The following is a 20,802-nucleotide window of genomic DNA, read 5'->3' on the forward strand; positions in this document are numbered from 1 at the left end:
CTCCATATAGAGGAGAAGGCCAAAGGCACTGCTGCATTTGCCAATGAGATAAAGTTTCTGTACCAGCTGTGTCCCCTGTCCTGTATCCTCTATAAAGCCAGGTAAATGCAGTATCACATTAAAACCTATTTTTGTCTCCTGAGTCTGACTGCCAAGTTGGATCTGTCTTCACAGAAGCAGGGTGTAGCAACATTCAACACCAGGAGAATGAGACCCACAAAATTCTTATACTGGAATATTTTTTGCTAAAACATAGTTTTATTTAAGTATAAAGGCAATATTGATTTTGAATGCTTAAACATAAGAGAATATTGTTTCCACAGAAACTGCTTTAAAAATTGACTATAGGACAAACATCAGTGAACCATATGTTGATATGACATGTAAATTTGCAGCCAAGGGCCTGGCAGTGAGCATTTAACCTAACTGGAGGGTGAGAAGTTGTTTGTGGGAAATATGACCAGAAAAGCATATCAGCACTATAACATTTATACTTATCAGTATAGCTGTGATATGACTAATAAAAAATGTGAGTGAGTTTTCTGGGATCACTTATTCTCTTATTTTTAGTAACTGTAGAAAAGCACAGAAGAAAATGAGAGGGGGAAAAAGTGTGCAATTCACAAAGTATACCAGTTATGAATTCTAGAGATCAAATAACATGGCATCAACATTCTTAAAACAAAAGAATATGTAGTGTATAAGACACAAAATCATGCCAGCCGTAGGAGAAATTAAATCACCTTCATTAGACTGCCAAAGAAAGCCAAAAATATGCTATGAAAACCAAATAACATAATTGACAGACACCAAACTGTGGCACCTTAAAATATATGGAATGCCAACCCATCTTCCCCAAAGAATCCACAGACCATTAAAAAGATAAACCATATTTCAAATCATAAGAACTACAATGATTTCCAAAGAATAAAAAACAAACAAAAAACACAATGTTCCCTAATTAAAATGCATGGAGATATGAAAATAATAAAGCTCCAATAAATACTATAAAACATAGATCTTTTTTGAAAAGTTTTCTTATATAATTAAAAGTCAAAGAGAAAACAAGCTAAATGTCTTTAAAAGAAATATAAACTGCACAAAAAAGACTTTAAGATAAAGGCAGATCTGCCCTCAAGAAATGTCATAGCCATATAATTCGACTAACAAAAACAAGAAAAAATATGTTTAAAATATCATCAAAACATAGGAGAAAATAAAACAGAAGAAAAATTAAAGTAGACTTAATAACTAAAGTAAAATAAATGCGTTCTTTTTTTTTTTTTTTAATTCGAAGACTGTTTCTTTGGGGGAAATTTAATGAAATCAACAAACCTTCTAGCTGCCTTATTCAGAAAATCTAGCACAGAGAAAATAAATAAGGGCCTAAAGGAAGAAATAAGTGAAAGATAATCATGGAGAGAGTTACCTGCAATAGATCCCATAGCTACCGGACTTCATGCAAGGAGCCAAGAGAAGCTTTGCATGATCTTCTTGAACGGGAAGCTGTTCCTGAGAGGGTAGAGGTCATGTCTGCTTGGACATGACCAAGAGTCCATAGTCTGGAGGAATCTTTGGATTCAAGGTTGTGTGCAAGTGACCCTACAGAAACATCAAATACAGAAATCAGAAACTATGATTAATGCAGTCACAAGCCAAGGAAGCCAGGAAACACCTGGAGCCACCAGCAGCTAGACGAGGCAAGGGAGGACTATGTCCTAGAAGGACAGCCCTGCCCACGACTTCCTTCAGAACTGGGAGAGGATAAATTCTGTTGTTCCAAGCCTCCCAGTTTGTGGCCACTTGTTACAGCATCCCTAGGAAATGAATACACTTCGTTTCCCTTCACTTCCATATCCTTGGTGTGCCGAATCAGGGCGCTACTGATATGTGGTGCTGACTGACTCTTTGGTTGGGGACCATCCTGAGCACTACAGGATGTGCTCCTGTAGCAGCACCCCTGGCCTCCTCCCAGGAGCTGCCAAAAGCACTCTCTTCCCCAGTGTGACAATGAAAAATATGTCCAAAGCTAAATGTCCCCTGGGTAGCAAAACTATCTGTGAGAATCACTGTGCAAGGCTAGTGGTGAGTAAATATTTAGGCAAGACCAATGTTTCTTAAGGCTTTTTTAACTTATTATTCATGAGAGACACAGAGAGAGAGGCAGAGACACAGGCAGAGGGAGAAGCAGGCCTCATGCGGGGAGCCCGATGTGGGACTCGATCCCAGGACTCCAGGATCTCGCCCTGAGCCACAGGCAGACGCTTAACCTCTGAGCCACACAGGTGTCCTGCAAATGGACCAATTATAGAAAAACTTTGGATGTTTATGGGCTGAATTTTTTAAATACCAAATGAAGGGTACAAAACAAGAGTACTTTATTAATCCCTGTTTTAAAAGTATGTAATATTACAAATACGTGTCCTTGAAGCCTAGAACACTAAATTATTAGCGAGTTCAATAACATCAGTGGGAAAATCAGCTAGTCATTAACCTATGTAACATATGGGCATCTTTGAAAAGCGGCAATGTGTAAATAGCTTTCATTTGTTTATTTATCCATTCAACAAATATTTACTCAGACTCACAGAAATGCCAGGACAGTGTCATATACATATGACAAACAGACAAGATCCTTGCCCTCCAGAAGCTGATATAATGACTACCTTTTTCCCCTTCAGATCAACCACGGGCTATATGTGCCCAAGCATCCCTGCAGCCTTAACTGTTTCTGGGACTGAAGAGTTGCAGGATTTTCCTGGAAGAGGCAGCCTCAGGCCACTGTATTGCACCAGACCTTGAACTTCAAAGAGAGATACCCAGAGAAGGCAATTTGAACTCTCCACTCTCTGTCCCCACCTATGCCTTATTTAGTGTGTACAAAATTGATTGTGTTCTGTTGACTCCTAGGAACTCCTACTCCTTATGGGCATTTTAGGAGAAAATTTCAAACTTTCCCTTGGGCAGAGATTGCACAGCTAATAAAACCTCTCTTAATGGTTATTGGAACCGTAGAGCAATAAACCCTATGTTTATTGATTAAATTTTACCTATGCTTTCACTCAAATGAACCTTTTAACATACACTCTAAACAAGGAATACAAAGTTTGCCCAAAATAGAATTCTGCTATCAACAGTTTTAGCAGTTGAATCAAATTTCTATCAGCAAATGATTATTTGTTTCCTGAACATGCTGTAGGAAAGCCTAAATATTGTATTAACTATGGCATGACCACACTGATAATTTAACTTGTTTTATAAAGAAATAAAGTTTGTAAATATTAGAGAACATGAATAATAATTCACCTATCTGCAGATTTGGATCAGAAGCCCTCTAGATATAAGAGCCTTTTAAGTCTCAGTTTCTTAGACAATGGTATAATCTTTCATTGAATTTTTTAAATATTTTATTTATTTATTCATGAGAGACACAGTGAGTGAGGCAGAGACAGAGGCAGAAGGAGAAGCAGGCTCCCTGCAGGGAGCCCGATGTGGAACTCCATCCCAGGACCCCAGGATCACATCCTGAGCCCAAGACAGATGCTCAACCACTGAGTCACCCAGGTGTCCCTCTTCATTATATTTTTTTAAATTTTAAGATGTTATTGGTAAATTCTGACTACTAGCTTGGCACTAAAATTTTTTAACGTACATATTTTTGACCCAGGAAAATGCTGATGGTATTCTGATGTGGAACATAGAGATAGTGTATGCCCATTTTCTACTTGTTGTTTTAAAAATCTATAAAGGGCTGGTAATAGATTAAAACTATTTTCAGGATATCATGGAGAAAATACTAGATAAATTTAAGATGTCATTGCTCTTACTATGTAGGTGCATAAATCGGCCGTCAGCTCTCAAGGTCTATAAATGATAAGTGACTCCTGTTCTAAATGGAGATTTACCCTTATAGTCATACTGTATCCTATTCTTGGCTTATAGTTCTCTGTTAAACGCCAGTCTTTTTCTGTTGAGGGGAAGGGAGTGATTAAAGAGCTCTTGCGACCGTATTAGAAACCAGCCCTGACCACTGCTGCTGCAGCACACTGAAGTATTTTATAAATAATTTATGAACCTCGGAGGTCTGGCTTTGGGAGATACTCACCTTTTCTCCATCTGTGTACCACACCTCATTCATCAAAATCGAGACCAGCACATGCAGTTCTGTTTCAAGATGGGTAGAGCTACACATACAATAAATAAATAAGTCTCCCAGCATAACTCTGCTGCTGCCCAAAGACCACTTGCAGTAATACTGGGAGCAATCTATTCTGACCATGAACCTTGACCAACTATATCATAGGAAAGAAAGGGTGAAATACCTTTCTATAAATGACAAATACTACTATGAAATGGAACACTGAAGGTGGTCTTAGATGTTGGCAAAACTGCCAAAGAAGTTTAATTATGACAATGTGGTCCCAATGGCTGCTTTAAAAACTGTAACTTTTTAGAAAGTTCCCTACAACTTATTGTTGCATAAGACTTGCCAGTGGAATTTCTCTCATTACAAATTGTCTCAAAGGAAAATGCTGTTGCACGTACATTGAATTTGCTTTCTAAATTATATAGAATTTAAAAAAATTTTATCACCCAATATATTGAGCAGAACCAATACTTTTAACAGACTACACATACCAAACTGAAACTGCTCATTTATACCTTATTCACAAATATTCCAAATTTCTCATTTTATCATTTTGCTAACAATGTAAAAGTCTGTGATAATAGAGTTAACTCTTACCTACAATTTGAAGTGGATACTCTTAAATTATGAGCTACTTTTTACATTTTATTACATCTTCTTAGTCTTTATAGTAGCAGGTAATACCTTTGAACTTCATTTCATCAGTGATTTCAGCTCAATGACACTGTAATATTTACTAGATATTTAAAAATTATCTCTTAAAGACTTATTTGAAAATAATGGTCATTTCATAAAATATGTGATTTTATATGTAACGATATATTAAAAGGTGTAAATTCCTTAGTGTATATATTAATGCTCTATATTTACAAAGTTATTTAAAAATTTCCACAAGTACTCTGAAAAAAATGTGAGGCATTTATTATTTTTGCCAGAGCAAGGTTAACCTTCTTAATTGCAAGGGAATCAAGGGTTGCGTCCATTTATGTATTTGCTTATTATACCGTATGATCCAATACTGAGTATTTACCCAAAAAACATGAAAACATTAATTCAAAAAGATATATGAACCCTATTATTATTGCAGTATTTATAATAACCAAGCTGTGGAAGCAAACTAAATATGCTTTAATAGATAAGGAAGATGTGATATGTCTGCACACACACACACAGAAACACAGGGATATTATGCAGCCATGAAAAAGGATGAGATCATGCCATGTGCAACAACATGGATAGACCTGGAGGGAATTATGCTCCATGAAATAAATTAGACTTAGAAATGTAAATGCCACGTGATTTCACTTATATGTCGAATCTAAAAATCCAGATAAAATAAATGAATAAACAAATGAAAAATCAGAATCAGACCTATAGACACAGAAAACAAACTGATGGTTTCCAGAGGGGAGGGGTGTGGGGGTTTGGGAAGATGGGTGAAGGAGAGTAGAATAAACAGGCTTCCAGTTATGGAATACATAAGTCATGGGACTAAAACATAATGGGGGGAGGGTGAAAATTAATGCATGCTATAAGATTTCCACATCAGCTACCACAAAAAGATGATAGAAGGAGTTAGCTAAATTTTGAAACAGTGGTAAAATTAAATTATTAAATGATCTCAAAACAGACTTTTACTATTTGTTTTTCCTTTATTTTTTAATAGATTTAGCATGTTTCTCTCCATATCCCTTTGCTCTTACAGTGCACACTTCTTTGACATACAAATGCCAGCATATGCATTTTTTTTTTTTTTTCCTTAAAGGCTTTCTGACTCTGAAGCTTTCTTGGCCGGCTTCACTCTAGACATAAAATACTGAAGAGTGAATAATGATGGGTGCTGGCTCAACCAATGGCTGATGGAAATTGGTATGTAATTTCTTAGGTAGAATTACTTGACTCTTGAGTAGTTTTATTCAGGTGCATATTTTTCCCTGTTCCTATAGTTCCATAGGAAGATTAAACCAGTTGTCCATGGTGGTCACTTGCTTCAAAATGAAGGCTTTTCAAAAGCTTTTATTTCCTTCCCTGTCTTTCTTAGTCTCTTGGAATCTCCTGTAAAATAAACCACTTACACTTGAATGGCCATTTTGGTCTGGGTCCCAAATTAAAATATACATTGGGATAAAAGCACATTAAATAAAATAAAATTACATGAGTAAGAAATAAACTTTACTTATAGTAAGCCACTGAAACTATGAGATCATTTGTCCCTGAAGAGTAACAGAGTAACTAGTTTTTAATATACTAAAAACTAGTATATTAGGGAAAAGAGGGCATCTATAAAATTAGGATAAAAGACGTATTATAAATACCAAAGAGGGTATTGGAAAAGAGATTCTTGTACTCCAGGAGAAAGACCATGTATTTACCAAGGAACACAGGTTGGGCCAAAACATGGAGATTGGGGGGGCGGGCAGTTGCAGGGAGAGGGGAAGAAACTTATATAGGATGTTTAGCAAAAAGCAATGAATTTTAGAAAATTATGGGAAGAAAAAATTGAAAAGAAATGAATTTATATAAAGGTGAGTTCAATTTCTTAGCCCCCAACTCTGCTTTATCCAAAAAATTCTCTGTCTCATGAAACATTGCCATTATTTTCTTTGTAACTGAAACAAAATTTGCATACATTTAATTCTGTACCTTCATCCTCCCCCATTCAGGGCTACTCCCTCAACCCATGCAGTGGGCAAGTCTTGCCAATTCTACCTCCTAAATATTTCTTAAATCTTTCTTTTCATCCTCATGACTTCTGCTCTTGGAGTCGGGAATCTCATCTTCTCTTGTTTGGTGCAATGCAGCACACTGGTAATCATTCTCTCTTCCTCAGTCCTGTTTACCTCAACTTCCAGCCTCCACACTCTGGACAGAATGAGTTATGGAAAAGGTAAATCTGATCACCTCACTCCCCTTTTACAATCTATCAACAATCTACATGACCACAAGGGAAGTGAAAAAGACAATCAATTGGGATGTAGAAAAAAATAGTAGAAACTTCACGTATTTTCACTTTATTCCATAAAATAAATTACTAATAACAAAATAAGTATGAAATTCATAAATACCTATGTAGAGATTTATTAGAAGTGACTGTCCAAAAAAGTTTTACTAAAATGATTGCATGTATAATCTAAACCGTCTGGAGGTGAGCATCTAGCAAGCATCAAGGATACAACTGAGTTCCTTAACATGACACCCTAAGCAAGCTCCAGCTTCAATGTCTGACTGCTCTACTCAATGAGCTTCACAACCTAGTAACATTGTTTGTGTTTAGTTCCTTCATTATATATTTTACTATTTTGTATTCCCTATGTTTGTTTAATTGCTTTATGTCAGAAATAGTCTTTTCACCTGCCTTCATGTATCAAACTCAATCCCCTTCAAAACTGACCACCCCTTCCACAATACTGTCCAGAACTCTCATGACAGGCTGAGATTAAAGGTACCTCTGTGCTCACTGAGTACCTTTTGAATATTACTGTCATAATATGTACTCGATGCTATGAAAAATACTGTTATTAGTCATCTATGTGTCTTTGGGCCTGTCTCTTTTACTCACTGGAAGCATTTTGGGGTCGATAATCACATTTTTTATTTATCCTTGCATTTCTAGGACCTAGAACAGTATGTGTTGGAAGACAGGAGTCCACTGAATATCTGTGGAACTATTATATACTACAGGGAGAATGGTTAAAAATCTATTATGAAAGCCCAGGTGTGAAATATATAGAGAAGAAACAAAAATATGCATGCCTTGATTCTTCAGTTTTATATAAATAGAGGAGAGACACTATTGGCTGTAAAACATCAAAGGTCCTACTCTATTTGCCACATAACAAGTTGCATTATTACTGTTTGATGGATTCTGTTAGAAAATATAAGATTCCTGGGTCAAAGACAAAGAGCTTTGTAATTTATGGCATAGCAGATAGCATGAACTTTAGGTTCACACCCATGGGAGTGTTGTGTGATGTCCCAGGAGGATGCTGCACATGCAGTGGATTTCCTTCATAGCTGAAGAACCCCAAACTTAGGAAACCCCAATCTTTTATGATGGACTGAAGGCAAATGTGTTCAAAATTTTCCCTGAAAAGAGACATTTTCTTAGTTTTCCTGAATAGCAAGCAAACAGCAAACAAACAGCAAGCAAGCCCTCTAACCCAGAGAGAGATATTGTATCTGACTTCCAAGGCCATTGACCATACGAATATCCTTGAAAAGATAGTCTAGAACAAAAGTTTCCAGAGCTGCTTCTTACATGAATTACAGAAGTATGAAAGATTCAGCAAAATTACCCCTCAAATACAAGTAATTAAAATTACCTAAAATTTGTGCAAAGGTACTGAGAAGTTGATTTGGTCATGTTTATGAGACTCTACTTAAGATGAACTGTTCTTATTCTTCAGTTTTAATTTCAGTTAAAATTCTTTATTTGAAATTTCAATAACACTGATTTATTGAGTTTTAAAATGTCCCTCTGTATAATCCAAATTCATTTAAATTTTAAATTTGAAATAACTTTATATTTAGAAAATAATTGTCAATGTTTCTTCTGCCTCCAGCTCAAGTTATTTGACATCCATAATATTTGTGTATGTATTTTCATTCAGCCTTATGGGCAGAGATCTTTGAATCTCCCATCATATTCAAATAAGAGATTTTAACTTTCCTTTTATTTATTTTTTGCTTGTATGTTTAATCTTAAACCATTAAACCAAATTATTTATTCACAATTGTATATAGATACACACTTAATAAGATTTATCCTGTTATCTAGGATTATGATTCTCCCATTTTAGTGTCTATAAGAAATCACTTGAAACAAGTGACAAAATGTAAATTCCTAAGCTTCCAAAGTTTCTGGTTTTATTAATCTTAAGTGAGGTATATACTTTTAACAGGATATCCATATGATTATAAATTGACATTGTACTTTTTAAGGTCATATGTATACTTGTTACATTTTTTAAATAAGAATTTGCTGTGCTTTAGGTAAAATAACTCTAAAGTATTTTAAAGATATTTTCAAAGTAGAAACACAAATGGTAACACAGCTCCTAGAAGCCTTGGTAGAAACGATGGGATCAGTTAACATCATGTAGAGAACTGTTAGTTCATATTCAAGAAGAAATGGCCAGAAGGCAACTTGAAGTGCTAGTCTAGGTCACAAGATTGAAGTCCCACTGGCCACTATGATTTAGGAATTGTGTGTGGATATCACCCATGTAACTGTAGTTCATATATAAATGAGGAAAATCAGATATATCCTTAAAGCACCAGAGAGAAGTAAAAATGTGAGGACAAGGAGCCTATGATAGAAGGGAGTAACAAGAGAAGCAAAGGGGGAAAAAAATACACGACAGTGTGGCATTATGAAAGCCAAAAGAGAAGCTGCAATGAAGAATGGATGATAGTTAAAAGATGAATAAAAAAATAATAATAATAAAATAATAAAATAAGATAAAATGGAAAAATGTGCCTTATATACTGGTTTCTATTCCAAGACCATGCTCTTCATAGTTATAAAATTAGCATTCCCATTTTACAATTGAAGAAACAGAAACAGGAAGAAAGATTAAATAAATTGCCCAACTATACCTAGATTATATGTGTTGGAGCCAGGATTGCAGTCCAGGCAGTCAGACTCCAGAGGCCATGTTCTAAACCACCAATCTAGGCTGAGGATAGAACACATGCCACTGGTTTCAGGAGAAAAGGTATATGCAAGCCAGACCACACATGGCTCCTCTGGCACAAGCTCGTGAGGGAGCGGTGGCAGTACAGACCGCTTTCTCAAGAAGTGTGTGGTGAGATGGAAAAAAGAAATGGTTGGAACAACTTTAGAATCTGAAGTCCTGAACAAGTTTAAAGACAAAGAGAAAAGAGTCAGTTGAGGAGGAAAATCTGAGGTGCAAAAGAGGGATGAGATAATTAACGACACCAAGTTGCTAAGGTGGCGACAGAGGAGAAATTGGAAGCCACGGAGGAAAGAATTGCTTTTGAAGCATAGGATCAACATCTCATTCTCTAAGGTAAGTATAATAACAGTAAGAAAACATTTTAAAGTGGAAAGAAAAAAATCTTAAAGAATTTATAGGAGTTAGCCTTTTGTTGTTCTCAGTAAAATTTTAAAGTAATGGTTGTTCTTCTGGATGAATGGTTGGATAGATAGACAGACATCTATGAGGGAAATAGATATGTGGCAAGCAACCGAGGCATAAACTATAGCAAGAATTGAGAAAATTCTTCAAATTACTATGAATGAACTTTAATTTTAGGAAATCGTATGACAATTGCACAGTTATTAAGATAGCTGAGTTAAATAGCTTCCTTCTGCCTATTCAAACTTCAAATTTACAGTCACTCCACCTTGTTTATAAAGTGGCTGTTTTTCAATCAGGATATATTGCTTTCTAGGTTAAAAGGCACCCAATCACTAATGACGATGATGTATGCATTCATTCCTTTTCGTACAATTGTTACTTTTTTCTACCACACAATTTAATGCTCTGAAAATGTAAATCCATCTTAGGTAATGGAATTTTAAATCAAACTACTACTGGTACAAGTTAATTATATAATTTTCCCTGTAAAATATCCAAGTGAACCAAATGACATTTTATTTATTTACTTTCTATGAACACATTTTCCTTTCATGCTACCTTTCCTTTATTATATAAAAGTACTATCCTTAAGCATTTTGAAATCCACCAAATAAAAGTTTCATGTAAATCCAAAGTGTAGTAAAAAAATTTTCCTCTCCTGTATACTTGTGTGTCTACTCTTCTGATGTGCACACCATTCACCACCATCATGAGGCTTACATTTTCTTTCTTCTTCTAGAAAGCTATTATTTTCTACTTGGTTCACTCTGTACCATAAATGTTCAAATAATAAAGTGATGCTACTAAAACTATTTCCAGAGTAGAAACAAAGACATTAGAATAAAATGCTCTTTGCATTCCTGGTTCACCCTTTTGTGTGAATGATGGTTATGGAAATATTGGGAAAAAGTCTATGTTCAGTGCCACAATGCAATGCAAATGATTCCCTTTATGAAAGAAAGGCAGATTTACTGTATAATTTTCTTTGTTTTGACCATCATTGGCGCCATTAAATTGATAGTTAGACCTAAAAGACCACTGTTGTTTGAAAATAGAATAGCCAAAATCCTGGTACATAAAACCAGTGGTCAAATACCTTAAAAGACCAAGCAAAACAAAACATTTTATACTGAGAAGTGGCCATTTGTAGTACCTTTACTACACAATAATAAAAGAACAGATATTTGTAAGCATTGTCTACAAAGGATTACATTGCAGAAACCACTACCTTTCTCAGATGCATGCAGCTGGGTCTATCCAGTTTGTTGTCTGAAGAAGCCAGTGCAGCATCATTTACCCCATGACTGTCAACTTGGAATTCACAGTTCCAGAGAAGTGTTGCCCCTGAATCACCCCATGCATTCACAATGCCATACAAAAAAAATTAAGATTTGAGATTTAGTGCTGGGGCTCAGACAACTCCAAGCTGTCACAAATAACAAGCAAGGCAGAGCAAGGCAAAATTAAAAGGGAAAGCCAATAATGCAAACCAAGAAAATCCAAGGGGCACCTGGGTGGTTCAGTCAGTTGAACATCGTACTCTGGATTTCAGATCAGGTCATGATCTCAGGGTCCCGAGAATGAGCCCCACATCAGGCTCTGTGTTCAGAAGGGAGCCAGCTTGAGATTCTCCCTCTCCTTCTGCCACTGCCCCCACATGCACTCTCTCTCTCAAATAAATAAATAAATCTTAAAAAAGAAAAAAGACAGTCCAGGAACATAGTGAACTTATAGAGAGAGCAGAGCAGGGCTAGAGGGGGAAACTGAGACATGAAGGATTCTCTGAGCCTATGAGCAAGAATTGGAGTAGATTCCTCCCAGGTCACTCTGGCTAAGGACAGGGGCCTTCCCTGAAGGCTAAGATACTCACCCAAGAAAGATAGTTACCCAGTCACAGAACACAAACAAAAGTATCAGAACCTTTCATGTCAAATAGTCAAATTGAACTATATGCAAGTCTCTTTGACTTTAGGCTTTCTTCTTTCATCAGACTTAGGGGAATCAAATAGTGGTATCATGAAACCCAGGGTAGAAGAACAAGACAGATGTAGTGAGTGGCACTGACAATGCAATCATCTTTTATGAAGAAAAAAAGTAATTTAGTCCCTGAATTCTTGGAGAATGATATATAAGATGATGTGTTTGTATGCTCCCTTGCCTGCTTAGCATTCACTGAACAAGAAGAATTCAACATGGACCATCTTACAAGGTAGAGAAGTGGTTAAGAAGATTGGATAAGGACAATTGAGCCCTCCTTCCCTGAAAAGAAAAGAAGTAGAGTGGAACACCATGGAAATGGGTCATTTGGTAAATGGGCGCCAGTGGAAGAAAATGTGAAGAGACTGGGGATGTATTTTGTAGTAATTAATCTCTGTAAGAGCATGAAAGGGGAATGTAGAAGACACATCTTTGGTTTTGCTTTATTTTTATGATTAATCAACTTTCTTTCTCTCCTTCTTACCTTCCAAGTAGGAAGCCAGGACCTCTATGTTACTACATCTCCTGTCCCTCTCTCCTTGCTCTGTGTGTGTATCAGCATGTGGGGTGTGGGTAAATGTGAGGTGTGTCTTTTAGTTAATATCTTATTAACTGCCTTTTTAAGTAAGTTTTTCTTTTCACACTATACCTAGGGGATTTTTTTTAGGGCATATCTATTAAGTGTCCAGAGTGGTTGGGAGCCAGAGCAGTATACTCTGCTTAAAATAGATGAACCACCTTTGTTGCTGTGATCAAAATTGTCTCATTCATGTTCTGGATCCTATTCCCTTCATTTTTTTAAGAATTTTGTTCATGCAGTCCTCCCCTTTCTGTCCTGGACCATACATTTTATTCTAATAGATCAGGCCTATAAGCGTCTAAACATGCTATACTATCACCCATCTTAAATCCTCTCCCTTGACAGGACAATCACAATTCCCCATTTCTTGTTCCTTATTACAGCAGAATTCCTCAAAATAGTTTCTATCTTCATGTCTCTACTCCTTTCTTTTTGTTCTCTCTTATATTCTTGACAAAAAGTCTTTCAGCCTACATTCCACTGAAACCACTTTTGTCAATGTCACCACCGACCTCCATACTGCTAAATTCGGTGATTCATTTGAGGTCATCATCCTTTTAACCTCTCATCAGTATTTGAAATGGTGGACCATTCTCTCTGTCTTGAAGTCCTCCCTTTCATCTGTGTGGCTTCATCTCTGAGCCAGGTATTCACTTTTGATATATACTACTTATTACTCTAATATGGCTATTTCTACTATCTGGCTAGATCCTTTTTCTTATTCCAACCTCTAGATATAAAGAACTCAGGGCTCATGAATGATCTTCTCCTTTCCAGCTGTGCTCACCATACAGATGACTATAATACTCTATAAGCCATCTATCTGCTGTGACTGCAAATTTAATACCCATAGCTCAATATTCACCTAGTGAAATGTATCTGCCTTTTATAACATATCTACTTAGATGTTTAATAATCATCTGAGGTTTAACATGTTCAAAACAGTTTGCTTTCCCTATACCCCTGCTCCTTCCCTTACTCTGCAACCCATTAATTCCAAATCTTTTCCATTTTTGGAATTGTCATAACAATTTATCCAGGATGTCAAGCCAGAAATTCCTCATACCTCACATCCTATCCTGTGGTAAATACTGTTGCTTCTTTCCTCAAAATATATTAGAACTTTAATCTAATTTTACATCTTTAATCTAGAAATTTCACTACCTCCACTACTATCATCCTAGTCCAAACCCCCCATATTGTGATGGCCATGGAGGTATCCTGGCCCTTCACAATATGTCACAATATGACTGACAGCCTCCAGCTGCCATACATTTGTCTCTCCAAAGCCATTCCTCCTCAGGCTCTTTCAGTGATCAGCTTAGTAGCAGGGGAAGGAAGACTAGAACAGGGTTATTCCTACCTGACTTAGTCTCTACTACTAAGAGACTCCCATTGAGCTAGCAAACACCTTTGTAGAGCCATGCGGCAGTCTTATCTCCCCTCTCCTTTTAGGTTGATGGTGTTAGCAACTGCTGTCTGAAGTCTCCTACTGCCTACTCCTGCTCCCTATCTCTAAATTCTTGTCAGTTATTTAGATATATCTTGTAATACCTAATCCTGTTTGGCATTTGCTTTTCAGAAGAAGACCTAAACAAAAAAAAACAAAAAAAAAAAAGAAGAAGAAGAAGACCTAAACCAACACAAATATGTTTCATGGGTACTTGATCCTAATATTTCTCTCTATTCCCACACTCGGTCCCCATTAGAAGCAAGAGGGGCTTTTCAAGCCCAAGTCACACTATGTCACTCCTTTGCTTAATGGTCTCCTGTGGCCTCTCATTATTCTTAATACCAAATCTAACCAGTGCTCTAAAACTTTAAAAATGTGGCCTCTGGCTCCTTCCCCAAATTTCTCCTTTGCTCCTCTGTCCTTGCTACATTGTTCTGGGTGTTACTTGAATTCACCTGAGACAGGCCCACTTCAGAATCTTTTTATACCTCTTTTTCTTGCCAACATCAAGAATTCTTCTCCGGAATGGCCACATGGATAACCCTTGACTTTATCTGAATTCATGTCCCCATGTCTTCTAAGGAATACTTTGCCTGACCTATCCAAAACAGGAAGTATTTTCCACAAATACCACTTCATATATAAGTTAAATATGTGTAAAGATCCAAATATATAACAGTTTTTCAAAGGATCTTTGAATAAGCCCCAGATAAATGTCAGATAAGGATGCAAAATAAAATTATAGGTCTTTTGACAGCACAAAACATTAGATATAAACGCTCTGGAAAATATTTTCTTCTGAGATTGAAATTACACTTCCTATTCTTCATATGAGAGGTTGGATATTATTTCCACTAACCTATCTATCAGTTATTTGTAAAATAAAATAAATGCATTGTGCAAATGGATGTAAATGAACTGTGACAATTGGTGTTTGTTTTATATTCTGAGTACATTTGCCATAGTTTGCATTTTAATAGCCTTGCCTAGTAGCTCTTTGAGAATGTTGTTAGAGACTAATAATTCTTAGAAGAGTGCCTACAATGAAAATAGAGATTTGATAAAGTGCTTATTATTTTGGTGGCTAAGCTATAAGGACTCATGTCTAAAGTTGATTTAAGACTATTTCTTAAAATTGGTCAAAATGTGATTCTAATGCCTTCTGTTGTATTCATCTAATATTAATTATTTGGAATTTAAAAATCATATGAAAGTAGTTTCTTGATATATATTATTAAGAGTCAAATTTCAATAGGCGGATTATCAAGAAAATATCCTAAGGCACTGAGTTGTCCTAGGGATGAGTCACTTTATAATCTAATATGTACACAGTAAATTCAGACATATGGAAAATACACTCAGATATCAAAAAGGAAAAAGATGTATTAGAGCTTTTTATGAAGAAGCCTTCAAGTGATGATTTAACTTAGTCCTTTTTTTATATTTGAGCAAATTTGGATTTTGAGCTATTCTTTTTCTTTATGAAAGACTTTATTTTTCAAAAGTAATATAATATTAAAAGGAAAGACACTTTAGACATAATCCAACCAAATGACCTCATTCTAAAATGAGTAACCAAAGGCCTAGAGAAGTAGGTAATTCACCTAAACCTATGGAGCTAACTGAAGTTAATCAAATAGCACTAATGGAGGCTGAACTCCAGTGTAGTAACTCCAAGGTAATGTTGTTTTCAATGAGCTACTTATTTTTATTACATAATAGTTTCCTGAAAGAATGATTCACTCATTTTTTTTCCTCCAAACTTGTATAGAACAAGTATCATACAAGACAAGGTGCCTGCCTCAAAAAGCTTGGGGCTTAATTAAAAAGATAAGGTATATTTATTGAAACAACAAAGTAATGGCATGTGATTATATTTAAAAACTATATACATATAAAAATACCACTTATGATGATATACTTGAAATAGAAAATACAATACAGTATCAATAGTAGTGAAAAAAATGATTCAAAGACAAAGAAAAATTATTTTAGTTTTGTAGACCATCACAACAGATATCCTAGTATAAAAGTTAAAACTTCCTTTTTCTGTTTTTTTAAGATTTATTTATTTATTTATTTATTTATTTATTTATTTATTTGAGAGAGAGAGAGAAAGAGAGACTGAGAGAGAGACAACACACAAAGGGAGAAGCAGACTCCTCTGCTGAGTGGGGATCCCAACCCAAGCCTCAATCCCAGGACCCTGGGATTATGATCTGAGCCAAAGGCAGACACTTTAAGCAACTAAGCCACCCAAGTGCTCCAAAAGTTAAAATTTTCTCTACTTAACATGTACTATCTCTATTAAGGTACCACAGTATTATTACTACCATATTTACATAAAACAAACAAACAAAAAGTATAGGGGCAGCTGGGTGGCTCAGTTAGTTAAGTATCTGCCTTCAGCTCAGGTCATGATCCCAAGGTCCTGAGATTGAACCCTGTGACAGGATCCCTGCTCAGTGGGGGGAGTCTGCTACTCCCACTTCCTTGGCCCCTGTTTGTGTGCTGTTTTTTTGCTCACTCTCTCTCTCAAATAAATAAATAAATAAATAAAATGTTAAAAAAAAAAGAACAAGAAAAGTATATTCTTTTCATATCTTGCTATCTATTTTTTCAAACTTCATTTTGTTTTGAAGCCACTTAAAGTTATGAGGGAAAAACTAAAGCAAGGTGCATTTGTACAAGTGGGGTGTTGAGACCTCTTTCATATATAACATTGTGATTCAGTGACACCTTCCAGAAGTAGAGATAATGATCGAAAAAGTTGACCTAAAAGGATAATGATTTATTTTAGAAATTACATTATTTCTTTTTTTTTTTAAGATTTTATTTATTTACTCATGAGAGACACAGAAAGAGGGGCAGAGACATAGGTAGAGGGAGAAGCAGGCTCTATGCAGGGAGCCCAATGTTGGAAATGATGTTGACACTCCAGGGTCACATCCTGAGCCATGGCAGATGTTCAACCACTGAGCCACCCAGGCGTCCCTAGAAATCCATGATTTCAATAGACTTTCTCTAATTGTTTTAATGTTCCTTTTGATACCAACTAACTTTTTTAATGGGATAAAATAAATGTAGCCAAAAGAGAAAAGAACATAGCATTTTTATTTGGAATTGACAAAGTAGTAATTGAAGAAGTTTTTTCCACTGTATTTCTTTTTTGTTGCTTCTATGGGTTTGATGATAATGATGGTGGTGATGATATATTAAATAAATATAAAAGAACAGTCTACATGTAAGACATAAAGAACAAAGCTGGAGGGATGACACTTTTGAATTCCAAACTAAACTACAAAGTTCTAGTAATCAAAAGAGTATGGTACTGAACTAAAAACTGTCATAGACCAATGGAATATTATGGAGCCAGAAATAAGCCTATGCATGTACAGGCAACTAATCTTCAACAAGGATGCCACACATACACAATGGTAGGGCAGTCTCTTCAGTAAATCGTGTTGGGAAAACTGCATTTCCACATGTAAGAATAAAATTGAACTTTACCTTACAACATTGATTTAAAATGGATTAAAAACTTAAAGCAAAATCTGAAGCAGAGAAAGTCATAGAAGAAAACACAGAAGAAAAGCTTTTATACATTACTCTTGGCAATGATTTTTTGGATATGGCACAAAAATCACAGACAACAAAAGCAAAAATAAACAAGAACAACTACATCAAACAAAGAGTTTCCTCACAGGGTATGCCTAGGTGGCTCAGTGGTTGAGCTTCTGCCTTCAACTCAGGGCATGATCCAGGAGTCCTAGGATTGAGTCCTGCATTGGGCTCCCTGAAGGGAGCCTGCTTCTCCCTCTGACTGTCTCTGCCTCTCAGTCTGTATCTCTCATGAATAAATAAGATCTTGGGGTACCTGGGTGGCTCAGTGGTTGAGCCTCTGCCTTTGGCCCAGGGCATGATCCCAGAGTCCTGGGATGGAGTCTCACATCAGGCTCCCTGTGGAGAGCCTGCTTGTCCCTCTGCCTATGTCTCTGTCTCTCTCTGTTTCTCTCATGAATAAATAAATAAAATATTTTTTAAAAGAATAAATAAAATCTTTTAAAAAACTTCCTCACAGCAAAGAGAACAACCAGCCTACAGAATAAAATATATGCAACCCATCTATCTGATGAGGAGTTACACCCAAAATAGATAAGTAACTCATACAACTGAATAGCAAATAACCCAGTTAAAAGGCAAAAGATTTGCCTCTCCAAAAAGACATATAGATGGCCAATAGATATGAAAAGTTGCTCAATGTCACCAATCATCAGGGAAATACAAAACCAATGAGGTATCACTATGTTGTTAATATGGTTATCATCAAAAAGATAAGCATTGGTGGAAAATGTGAAAAATGATAAGTCTTGCGCACTGTTGGTGGGATTGTAAATTGATATAGCCACTATAGAAAACAGTATGGAAGTTTCTCAAAAAATTAAAAATAGAAGTAGAACTAGCAATTCTACTTCTGGATGTATATATCCAAATGAAATGACATCAATACCTCAAAGAGATATCTAACTTTCCAAGTTCATTATAGCATTATTCACAACAGCCAAAATATGGAAACAGTCTAAGTAGCCATCAATGAATTAACTGATAAGGAAATTGTTATATATAGTGGATAAAGCATTATTATATTTATATATATATAATGTTATACTATATATAGTTGAACATAAATGTTATACATATATATGTATAAGTATATGAGTGTGTGTGTGTGTGTGTGTGTGTGTGTGCATGCATGTATGGCTGACCCTTGAACAAGATGGGTTTGAACTGGGTATGTCCATTTATACACAGATTTTTTTTCAATAAATACAGTAGAGAACTGTAAATGTATTTTTCCCCTGTGATTTTCTTAACATTTTCTTTTCTCTAGTTTACTTTATCATAAGAACATAGTATATAACACATATATGAAATACGTGTTAATAGACTGTTTATGTTATCAGTAAGGCTTCCAGTCAACAGTATGTTATTGGTTAAGTTTTTGAGGAATCAAAAGTTATATGTGAATTTTCAACTGCACAGAGGTCGGTGCACCTAAGTCCTATGTTGTTTAAGGTCAACTGTACGTATGTATGTATGTATGTGTGTGTATGTGTGTATAGAATATTATTCAGCCTAAAGAAAGAAATCTTGCCATTTGCAACAATGTGCATGAACTTGGAAGACATTATGCTAAGTTAAATAAACCAGACATAGAAAGACAAGTATTGCATAATATACTTACATGTGGAGTCTAAATACAGATGGAGTAGAAAAAAAGACATTAAAGGAAGTGAATGACACCACTGTAACAGGATATTTAAATTTGTCTCATTTTCCACTGAAACCCCAACATAGGATCAGCAAATTATTCCCTGCAATCCAAAGTAAGGTGCTAGACTGCTCAGAGAGGGCTTGATGACCTCATTGGCAACCTGTCTTATAGTCTTTTCTCAAATTTGAAGATACATAAAAGACGAAAGGGATTTGAGTTGGAAATCAGGGTATTTCTTTGGAAAAGTTGCTAGGGTTGTTTCCCTCTCATTCTTAGTTTAATAAAAGAGCTTCAATAAGACCTGCTGGAGAACATGTGACATGTGTCCCTAGTAGTTTATATAACACTGAGAACGGGTGCCATCTGCTTAAGGAAGAGTCTACAAGCAAGCAACTAACTACCATGACCTCTAGAAAGAAAACTTAAGAAGAAACTATACTCTTCCCAATGGAACCACCTAGATGTGGAACCCATGTAGCTGCACTAGCTTGTATAGTTAAAAGAAATTTTGTCCAATGTGATGTAAAGAGCACTGGGTGTTATGTAAGACTGGTGGATCACTGAACTTTACCTCTACTAATAATACATAATATGTTAATTAATTGAATTTAAATTTTAAAAAATAATTAATTAATTTAATAAAAAAAGAAAAGAAATTCTGACCCAAAGAGATTCTGCAAAAGTGAGGCATTCTCAGCAGAAAGAAGCTGGAGATGAACCTTCTGTTGCAGAAGCTGCAGCACGGACCTAAGCAGCAGAACGAGCAAGATGTGAATAGAAGGAGCTGTGGTCAGAGGGCCAGGCAGGGAAGTATGCATATATCCCATGAAAATAACCACAGAAGAGAGCTTTCAACCTTAGGCGCAAGAATGAACTTGCACCTGGTCACAAAAGTGCCAAGCAGTAAGACCTTTTCTGCTTTTCACCTCTCCTTTCTCCTCCCCATTTCTTCCATCTCTGAGCTGCAGGTAAGAGGGTAGAAGGGCTCATTGGGAAAACTGAGGAAAAAAATAAACCCTTCTCTTCCTACCATGGGCTTGAGGCCTGAAGCAGAACAAGTGATAGAGGCGAGAAGCTTCCATCTGGGAAGAATTTGCAGCACTGATGCACTGATTTTTAAACTGGGCTAGATCCCACAGATACCAAAATGAGAATTTCTATCTCAAAGTAACTGGGAAGTTTTTTAGTGTCTATGAATAATCAGAAAAGTCATCTGGATGAAAATTCAAGGGACAGAAGAAACATGGTTGATTGAAGCGATTTAAA

This window comes from Canis lupus, chromosome 16 (genome assembly GCF_003254725.2).
Source record: "Canis lupus dingo isolate Sandy chromosome 16, ASM325472v2, whole genome shotgun sequence".
Classification (NCBI taxonomy): domain Eukaryota; kingdom Metazoa; phylum Chordata; class Mammalia; order Carnivora; family Canidae; genus Canis; species Canis lupus.